Below are 10,507 nucleotides of genomic sequence, written 5' to 3'. Positions count from 1 at the left end.
CTCAGTATTATCATTTTTCAACAAATCATATTTATATTTTACAGTAACATTTCGAAAACATACAATATGACAACCTTATGAACATGTATAATTCTACCGCTAGTTATGAACACTTTTATGGTATAGCCTTAGGGTAATATATCAAATATAAATTGATAATACAAATTTATTTTAATTTAATTTAACATACTTTAAATGGGTGTTATATTTCATTTTAAAAAAATAAAAAGTTGGATTTGATGGACTTACATATCCTAGAATCCATGTGTTGAGTTTCACATGGTTCTTATAAAGGGCACCCACATGTCAAGGAAAGGTTGTGAGATAACCGCACACATCAATACATTGCTTTCTCCACCAAAATACCTTCCCGTGCTCATTTGAAACCCCACGGTCAAAGGATTCCTCTTTTACCCTCACTTAAGGATTAATGATAGGTTTTTTAACCCAGGCATATTTCTTTTTTCAAGGCCCCCAAAACCCTTGAAACAGTGGGAAATAGGGAATATATGGGCCCAAGCATTAATCTAAAGGCAGTTTGGGGGTTTCAGACTTGTCTGGGTCATCTGCCAGGTCGAAGAGGCAATCAAACTTTTGTGGTGTACATAAAAACGTATAAGTAGAATTGGGTAGAAATGAAGGTAGATGTTGCCCATTTTGGGCTAGTTTCCTTCCTACCTAAGAGAAAAGGAAGAAGTCCATAATTGCAGAACAGAGGCACATTTTCTATTAATTTTTCCCTCGGTAAGACATGTTCCAATACACTAGTCTTAGCATGTGTGTGCTTGCCATTCACATCATTATCACATGGTGGTCCTGTAGGGTGACTCACATTTCAAGTCATTTGTCTTTGGAAAAATTACATGATTATCTATTTTTAGATTTTTTTTTATAAAATTATTCATTCAAAATTTGAGTTAACAAAAAGATTCAAAATCAGATTTCTACACGTGCAATGTTCTAGTTAAAATATATCCAAAATCAAGTTTAGGTTTACAAAACTACTTAATCATAGTTTCAGTTAACAAAAATACCTGATTGTTCTTGAAAGATGAAGAAAAATCATTGTTTTGGGTTGAATAAGGGGGATCAATGGTCAGTAACTCGAGCCCAACCTTTTTGCTTTCTTGCCATACCAGTGAATAGTATTGGTCCCTTTTATTTGACTTCCTATACCAATCAGAGGTAAGTGGTATGATAGTTCCCTCCAATCCACATCTATTTTTTGTTCTTAAACCTTTCTATTTATGATTATTATTCTTGATTAAGCATTATCGAAGGCTCTTGAAAACAAAAATACCTGATTATCTATAGAAGAAGAAAGAGAGTCAATGTTTTGGGTAGTTTTGTAAACCTAAATCTGATTTTAGATATTTTTATTAACTGAAATATTGGATGAATTATTTTACAAATTCAAACGTGATTTTGATATTTAAATTAACGAAAACTTTAAGTTGGTAAATTTATGAGGAAAAAAAAAAAAAAGATAATCAAATGATTTTCCCTTAATCTTTCATGATTGGATATATGACAAATATGATGCAATAGATAAAAAATTTTGTGGGACCCAATGATGCGAAAAACCCCCCTCAAGTACCACAAGTTGAACAAAGCACGAGTAAGCTAGTTTAGAGTGTCCCTCCCACATGCGCAAGGACTGATGGGCACTCACAATTGCTTACAATCAACCAATGTGGCATGTGGAAGCCATCAAACAAGACATGTGCTTGCCATTTGTGTCATGTCACTTAAAAGCGGATGGAGCATTTATTGGATGATTGACATGTGGAAATTATTGATTTTTTATTATAGTCAAAGATTACTAGTATGTACTTTATTTGACATATATTTTGGATATTCATCTAGGAAATTGGGTATCGGATAGGATGTCGTTACTTTTAGCATCCTAAAAAAAACAGAAAGGATACTTTTAGCATATGGATGATAATTAGATACTGATAGATCCATTATAATTAAATATTTTGGATTATATAATTAAAATTACATTTATTTTCTTAAGAGAAAATTATACTCTCACCCCTTGAACTTTGCCCATTAATCAACATCATCTCTTGTATTTTTCAAAATGATACATACACTCCTTTTAGCTTTAGAAAATAACAAATTCACCTTGTCCTTAACTTTCTATGTGAAGTGATGATATAACTGTTGGTTCTTTTTCTCAAATGGCCAAAAACCCCATTGAAGGTGACTTTACTCATTTACCCTTGGCTCTAATTAAAACCTCTCAACCATCTATTTACAAAACCTTCAAAACTTGAGAAGAGAAGAAGAGCTCGATCAGTTCGCCAACCTACAACTTGTGTGAGGAACCGTATTGCTCCCACTGTCAATCTCCCCCCTATCGCACATACATCATTAATCCCAGAAGAATATAACATCGTTCAAATTGTTTCAAAAATAATTTGAACTTTTAACTGCACATTCTCTTCTCTCTCTAAGCAAAGCAGCCAGTCGATACTGGACAAACCCCTCGATCAACTCACTACCGAAGACATATTTCATAGCTCACCATGAGGATTTCCATCAATACCTCAAGGAAAAAGGTGCCTTCCTTTTCCCTCTCCCTTACTTCCTCGATGATGCGAACATGGTAGAAAGAGGGAGGAAAAATAGGAAAAAAAGAGAAAATAGAGAGTTGGGCATATTAGGAGGTCACCTAACCTCATCCTCAAAGAGAAAATATTCCTCCAGAGAAAATAGGAGTTTTGATTTACTAGTCTACCTTCTATTACATAATAATTCCTATAATATAGGATAGGATAACAGGTTACATCTTACAATCCACACTCTCCATGTTTTCCTTATAACCTCTCTCCACTACTCTGCCCTATAACCCCTCCTATAACTTCTCCCTTAATTACTAACTTACCGAAATAACTAACAATTCCACCTATAATAGTAGTAATTATAATAATAATTGGGAAGTTTTAGGTACGTAACAAACCTTCCCCCTCAAAGTGTCCATGTCTTCAAGGACAATGAAATAAAGTCAAATAATTGTCCACCAGGATCCCATATCTTCACAAGAAAAATCACAATTATAACGGTCATCTCATGGCACGAATCTACTTATAGAAGCAGGATCTCATTGAAGGAAGTGGTGAAGAATACTTCCCTCTTCTTCTTCTCCTCCTTCTGTTTCGTCTTCTTTGGCTTCCTCTTTTTCATCTTCTTCTTCTTCTTCGCTTTCTTCTTCATGATCTTATTTTTTGTTGTTTTCTTCTCCTTCTTCTCTTCCTTCTTCCTTATTGGCTGCTCTGGATACACCGGGGACAGTGGCCACGGGCAATAACTCAATCTTTTTCAAGATTGTTTTCAACAATTCTAGGCTTCTCAATTGAGAATCTCGAATCTGGTTGAAAATTTGATCCACGAAGAACCGGCTCTAATACCAGATGATACAAACATGGTAGAAAAAATGAGGAAAAATAGGAAAAAGAGAGAAAGTAGGGAGTTGGGCATATTAGGAGGTCGCCTAACCTTGTCTTCAAAGAGAGAAAATAGGAGTTTTGATTTACTTGTCTACCTTCTATTACATAATAATTCCTATTATATAAGATAGGATAATTGATTACACCTCATAATCCACACTCTCCACATTTTCCTTATAATCTCTCTCCACTACTCCACCCTATAACCCCTCCTATAACTTCTCCCTTAATTACTAACTTACAGTAATAACTAACAATTCCACCTATAATAATAATAATTATAATAATTGTGAAGTTTTAGGTACGTAACTCTCTCTATGCGAGGTTTACCGACACATGCCCATTTTCTCACCATGTTCGTGTAGGGATGCGTTGTCCATCTTGGAACAAATCTCAAGCAAGCAAATTGTGATACTCTACTTTTAAACCTGGTTTAGTTGCACGGTTGATCCTATTTAACAATGCAGGACCTGAACTAGAGAAGGTTGAGGCAGATTCCCTATCGACCATAATGGCAAGGGTAACTTTGAACACAGGTTGGCCAGACAAGTCCGAGTCAGTGCTTAAGGAGACGGGTGTATCCAAGCTGTGTACATGCACATATCATAAGGTCATGTACGGGTAATGCTGGTATATAGCAGTATCCTAAAGTGTATATGTATTATATATCTTGTGCCGAGAGTGAGATACATGCTGAGAGTCAAATTCCATCTTAATCTCAATTATTTGGCTAAGTTTTGACTAACAGGTGGGCGAACCCACCCACCGATGTAGTTACTAAATATTGTCTAGTATAAATAGTACTTATTGTTTTTCCTTTTTCTCATTTAATGCCTTAAAGAGTGGGTGAAAAAAGTAAAGAAGAGAGAGAAAAGAAAGGAAGAAAAGAGAACGAAGAAGAAGAAAGAAAAAGAAAAAGATGAAGAAATGATTTTTAGCGACGCTGAGGTTTGATCTTCTCATTCTGGAACTGAAAAATTGATCCCCAACACGAGACCTACGATTTGAGGTGAGTAAAGACTATACTTCTTAAACTTTCACAAAACCCCAAGTAAAACCCTTAATTTGGGTAGAGTTCCTTGAGATCTTGTTAATCCCATTGAGATGATGAATCTAAAGTTAAATAGATGGTCTATGTGTTGATTTTGAAGGTTTTAAAGAAGTATTTGCAAGATTTGAGAAGTATTGGTGATTTCTTGATTTTAAGAGGTGATTTTGGGGTTTTGGAAGCAGAGAAGGTAAGATTTGCTTTTCAATCCTTAAATCTAACTTAGATCTAGGTTATAATCATCTTATGAGGCCTTAGATATGTGAAAAATGTGATTAGAACAGTCCCATTTGATTTTCCCAAGGTTGAGGAGTGTTTTTAAGAGAAAAAACCAATTTTCGCACCAACAGGTGGGCGAAGACCAACGGACGAACCCGCCCACCAGTAGGGGCCCGCCTGTTGGGGTAGAACCCTAATTCCAACTTGTGGGCAAGGACCGATGGGCTATCTGGCCCACCTATTGAACCTGGGGGCAAGGACTGGTGGGCTATCTGACTCGTCTGTTGAACCGGTGGGCGAAGACCAATGGACTGTCTGGCCCAACTGTTGACCCACCAGTCAGATTTTTATGCCCGAATGGGCCCAAAACGGGAGGGCAGCCTTATTTTTATGATTTTAAACATGATTTAAATATCAAACCTTGTTAGTTTTGACCCCAAAGTGGTGAAATACTAACCTCATTCGCTTATGATAGGTTCCACTAGAAACTTACATTTCTCAAGCCGGATCTCACCCGTACCGAATGTGAGCTTTTATACCCAACAAGTAACTGAGGAAATGACATTTGAATTTATTTTAAGGCATGTTTTTACATCATTAAATTGTATCTAGACTAGCCATACCATCATACAAATTATGTGTAGATTAGTCATCCTCGTATGCCATTCGCACGCATTGCTTGTACATTCTAAATAAATGAACTATGATATGTGTGTTGTACTTTACATTCTCAATGCTAAATGATTGATGTGCTTATGTGATGAATGGTTGGATTACTATGCATGATGCATTATTAGACTAGACATCATAGTCGGTTTGAAAACGAGTGCATTAGTGGCCCGTGGAATAGGACGCGGTGGTACTATGTAATCGTACTTTGTCATATAGGAGTATATCATTCCCTGTGCTATGACCCTTCCTAACAAGGATTGGGGTGTTGGCTTATCACTTAGGGGAAAGCAGTGGTCGTGGTTGTCGGCTCACTGTGTCTGTTAGACATAAGCCCGGTTGGTCATTAGGACAGTCGGCAACCTCAGTGGTATATTTAAGAGGGTCAAGCGTACTGCTTTTAAATTGTCAGGGTCGGCACCTTTATATTTTTATCATTTATTTTTATATTGAGAGCCGGTGGTCGGTATGCTTTACTTTTTTGAATACACACGGTGGACCTTCTCTGACAACCCTATGGGCGTATCGCAGGATGGAGTTCACGAATCGTACCCGAGACATACGCTCACTATGGTTGTAAGTAGCACATAACCTAAGTCTTAGTAATGTTGTTTATGTGGATAAGATTAAAAGGAATTGCATTGCATATAGTGCATATGGATGTGAATGCTTGTGTGGTCTTTCTTCTCACTTACTGAGCTAGTGAGTTCACCCCACGTGCACACCTCTTTTAAATGATTCTGCAGGTCACCTGCCTGAAGATTAGGAGTTAGGCCCCATAGTTGAGTTTCCTGTTGAGGATTGGTGGGTCCCTAAGGAGTATAAGCACAGTGTTGATTGCATGTGCGAGGGCTGTGCTGCGGGACCGCAGCAATGACACCGTATATGATTTATTTTTTTAGATTTTTGATGACCTCCCCTTTGTGTACTTGATATGTAAATTGTTATTCTTTTGTGTAAATATCATGCCTGCGAGCCCACATATACTTAGCTATATACTATAATTTGTGTATCAAGTATATTGGGAATATTTACAGGTAATTTAAGTCTTCCGCTGAACTTTTGAACATTTATCCTAGATGTGGGTATGCTGTGGTGATGTACTGTATCAGATGATCCTGGTAGGTTTTGGGTTAACCGGAGTTAACTCTGTCACCGGTCTGGTTCTGTGTGAACAGGGTGTGACACAAATTCTTTCCTTAAAGTCACTACTTGAGATAAGGTCGGACTCCGACACTGGTATTTGACAAAGTTTCGTTTCCTCCCGACTGAAAAATCCACCACCGCATCATGTGAGTACCTACCTCCATTAAACACAGAATCAGTGACACTAACTTTCTTACTTATCGCAATGGCTTTCATCATAACAACACTTGCTTGCTCTGATTCTCTACACCATAAACTTTTGCAAGATGGAAGATTCACCTATGCAGGAGGGTTGGAGACAAATTTTGGCCTGATAATTTCAGAACGTCAAAGACTTAAACCTCTTACTTTCACCAAAACCTAATGGTGGTTTGAGAAAATCGTTGAGTTATGTTGAAGATGTCTCAAGGGTAAATCAGTAAAACCACCTTCAATGGGAGCATTTTGGCCATTAAAAAAATAAAAATAAAATAACAGTCATATCATCACTTAACAGGGATTGCAAGTGGCAATGATGAATTTGTCATTTTCTAAAGCTAGAGGGAGAGTTTGTATCCTTTCAAAAATTACAGGGGATTGCATTAATTAGAAGATGATGAGCACATTTATATGTGAAATCTAGGGTAATAAAACATGCATTTTATATATTTAGAATGGAGCTACCTTGGATTTTACTCTCTTTTTGCAGGTTTTGTATTTTAAAGGCTTTAAGTATTATCTCTCCAACAATAACTACCTAGTGTAGTTGGTGAACTATGGTGTGCAAAATTCCCTTGCTCATCAGGAGGTCTCAAGTTCAAATCTCATGGTTGTCTTTTTTTGGAGAATTTTATTGAAGATTTTCTACTTTTCACTCACTTAAAGCACTAAGGGCATAGAGGAAATTTTCACATCAAATTAGAAGCAAAGAAAATCGTGGAAGGGGTTCTTGCGCAAGAAGATAAGAAAAAAAAAAGGGAAAGAAAAAAAAATGGAGAAATAAATCTTGTCCAAATCTTCTCTCTCCTCCATATCATCACCAAAAGATTATCCAAATCACACAAAGCAAGAAGAAAAATCGTCTTTTGGAGGGAGAAAAAGGAGAGAAATAAATAAAAAAAAAAAGGAAAGAAAATAAGCAAAAAAAAAAAAAAATTAAAAGAAATTTCTCTAAGTTTATTTCTCTCTTCTCTCTCCTCCACCTTAGCACTTTTGGTCTCAAAAGATTTCACTACCAATTGTGGGTTTCTCCCTTTTAGGAAAGAAAAATTTGTTTCCTTACCTCCCCATTCCCTATAAATACAACTCATGTAAGAGAAGAGGAGACAATTCATTCTTCTTCTAGGTTTTTTTTTTTTAGTTGCTCTATCTCTTTCTTTAGTTTTCTCTTTCTCTAGCTCTAGTTCTAGGTTTATGCTTTAAACACTTTTGTAAGTTCTTTTTATTCAATTAATGCAAGCACTTTTGTTTTTTATTCAATTTTTTTTATTTTTATTGTTTAAGCAATTGAAGTTGTAATTTTCAAGTTCTAGTTCTATGCTTAGTTCTAGGTGACAAGAACAAGCTACGAAGCATGTCTTTCAAGTTCTATTTTTTTTTTCTTTAGATTTATTTTCTCTAGTACTAGAAATTTTAAATTTGGTTTATTCCAAATCTGATTTTTAGTATTGGTAGTATCTCAAATCGATCAAGTTTTCAGTTCAAGGGTTCAAGTTTAAGTAAATAGGCTCCCTCAATAGTCTTCTCTCCCCCCTCTCATTCCCTCTTTTGACTATCCTTTCTTTTTTAATTTAGAATTTTAATTTCAGTCGCTACATTATTGCTATCCCTTTTTTCCCAGGTTCATGACTAGTGTATGTGTTGGCTTTGGCTAGGCCCCTCCTAGCCATAGAACCATCAATTTATTGCTTTTATTTTAATTGTCTCCCTTTCCCTAAAGCCAAGTAGAGTAACCCTTGTAAGAGTGACTCTCTGATCAAGTAGGGAAGCTCATATTATGATGCATCCCTTAGGCTAAGTAGATAAACCTACTTGTGAGTCTCTCTCTAGCTTTATCCCCTTTTTTTTATTTTATTTTTATTTCAGTATTTTTTTTCCTTTATTATTATTTTTTAAATAACGTGGGTTGTTTATTTTCAGTTATTTATTTATTTAATTTTAATTGCATGGCTTGCGTCTTTAAATTCTTAGATGACGAATGGTTAGGACGTTATTTTAGATACATATGTTTATGACGAAAATTAGAATTAGATTATAACCATTAATCGATTCACTTACGCATTATTAAAAAAATAAAAAAATAAAGTGGCTGCTCTCCCTGTGTTAAACCCATAGCTACACTGATCCGTACGCTTACAGTTACATTTTAAATCCCAACAAGTTTTTGACGCCGTTACCAAGGAGACAGTTCTATATTATTTTTCGCTTTCTTTTGGTAAATCAGAGTGCTTTGTTTGCTTTTTTTTGTTTTTTCTTTTCTTTTATTGAATTCTTGAGAATAACAACTTGCAATAATAGTTGTATCGGTGGAAGTCGTCATGCCTCACAGTATGATAAAGATATGTTTTGCCTTGTAGCAGTACCTGAGAAATTGACCTGAGCAACCTTGGATCCTTGCTGGTAAGCTCCTAAAAAAGCCAAAAAAATTCAAAAAATTCAAAAAAAAATCATAAAAAAAAAGTTTTGCTATCCATTATTTTGTGCTTGTCTTACTCTAGTTGTGAGTAGTTTTCTGTTGCATGAGTGTTAAGTGGATACGTAATACTAAAAATTGATTAGAAAGAAAAGATCCAACAAGTAGTGACCCTATACGTTTGCTTTCTTTAAAACCCTTCAATATGGGAGATCAACAGTAAAACCCTTCACCTAAATCTCTGAAAGATATGTTCTACCCTGCTAGAACAACCCCAACCTTCCTGCTAGTTCTACCACAAGCCCAGGGCAATAATTTTGAACTCAAATATCAATACATCACTATGTTGCCCCACTTCCATGGGTTGACCTCTGAGGATGCATACCTATTTTTAAGGGAATTTGAAGAGGTATGTGTTCTAATTAAGATCCAACAGCTTTCTGATGATGCTGTTAAGCTTAGGTTTATCACTTTTGCATTGAAAGACCAAAATAAGAAGTGGTTGTTTGGGTTACCCACAAATTTCATAACCTCATGGGAACAGTTCACAGTTGTCTTCCTTAAGAATTTTTTCCCAACTCACAAGACCAATAAGCTTAAAAGTGATATCCTTCAGTTTAGGCAAAAGCCTAGTGAGTCATTTTTCAAATTTATGAAGAGATTCATGGATCTACTCCAAGAATGCCCTCACCATGGCCTAGACCTATGACATTTATGTCAAATAATTTATGAGGGTATTGATTACCCAACTAAACAAATGATAGAGTCTATGTGCCCTGAGAGATTCACATCCTTTACAGATGAAGGAAAAACATGAGAATTCTTACTTGACTTAGCTGACAAAACCCGTGAGTGGGAATCAACCCAAGAGAGTGAAAGAACCATGGGAGGAAAAGAATATTTTATGGATGGGATAGTAGCTAAGGAAGCCCATTTGAATAGCCTAATCAAGAGAATTGAGGCTATTGTTCCTAGAGAGCCATCATCAGTTAATTTGGTTGAGATTTGTGCTTGGTGCCAGTCCCCTGGACATCTTATAGAAGAATGCCCCAACACCTCTAGGGACACTTCTAATGATAATGTTAATGTCTTATACCAGAATAATCCATATAGTAATACCTATAATCCAGGATGGAGAAATCACCCAAATTTCTCTTGGAACCAAGGCAACCAAGTAGGGCCTTCCAATTTTCATAACCAAGGTCAACATGGACTCCAAAGGTCTCCCTTTACACAACAATCTTTTTTTCAAAATACTTTTTCTAAGTCAAATGTAGGACCTCAAGTTAGTTTTCCTAGGGCCTCTCTCTTATCATCTTATCAATAACCCCCTGGGTTTACCAACACTGGAGAGATAAG

General features: G+C 36.1%; 1 non-coding gene across 1 annotated transcript; it reads right to left on the bottom strand.

The window, feature by feature from the left end:
- Positions 1 to 9,740: 9,740 nt before the first annotated feature.
- Positions 9,741 to 9,847, bottom strand: LOC122092505. Its single transcript, XR_006144167.1, has one exon. It is a non-coding gene; the product is annotated as a small nucleolar RNA R71 (small nucleolar RNA).
- Positions 9,848 to 10,507: the final 660 nt, after the last annotated feature.

The sequence above is a fragment of the Macadamia integrifolia genome, chromosome 10, assembly GCF_013358625.1.
Source record: "Macadamia integrifolia cultivar HAES 741 chromosome 10, SCU_Mint_v3, whole genome shotgun sequence".
Classification (NCBI taxonomy): Eukaryota; Viridiplantae; Streptophyta; class Magnoliopsida; order Proteales; family Proteaceae; genus Macadamia; species Macadamia integrifolia.
Note: the sequence above shows the minus strand (reverse complement) of the source record. Positions and strands in the feature narration are given on the sequence as shown.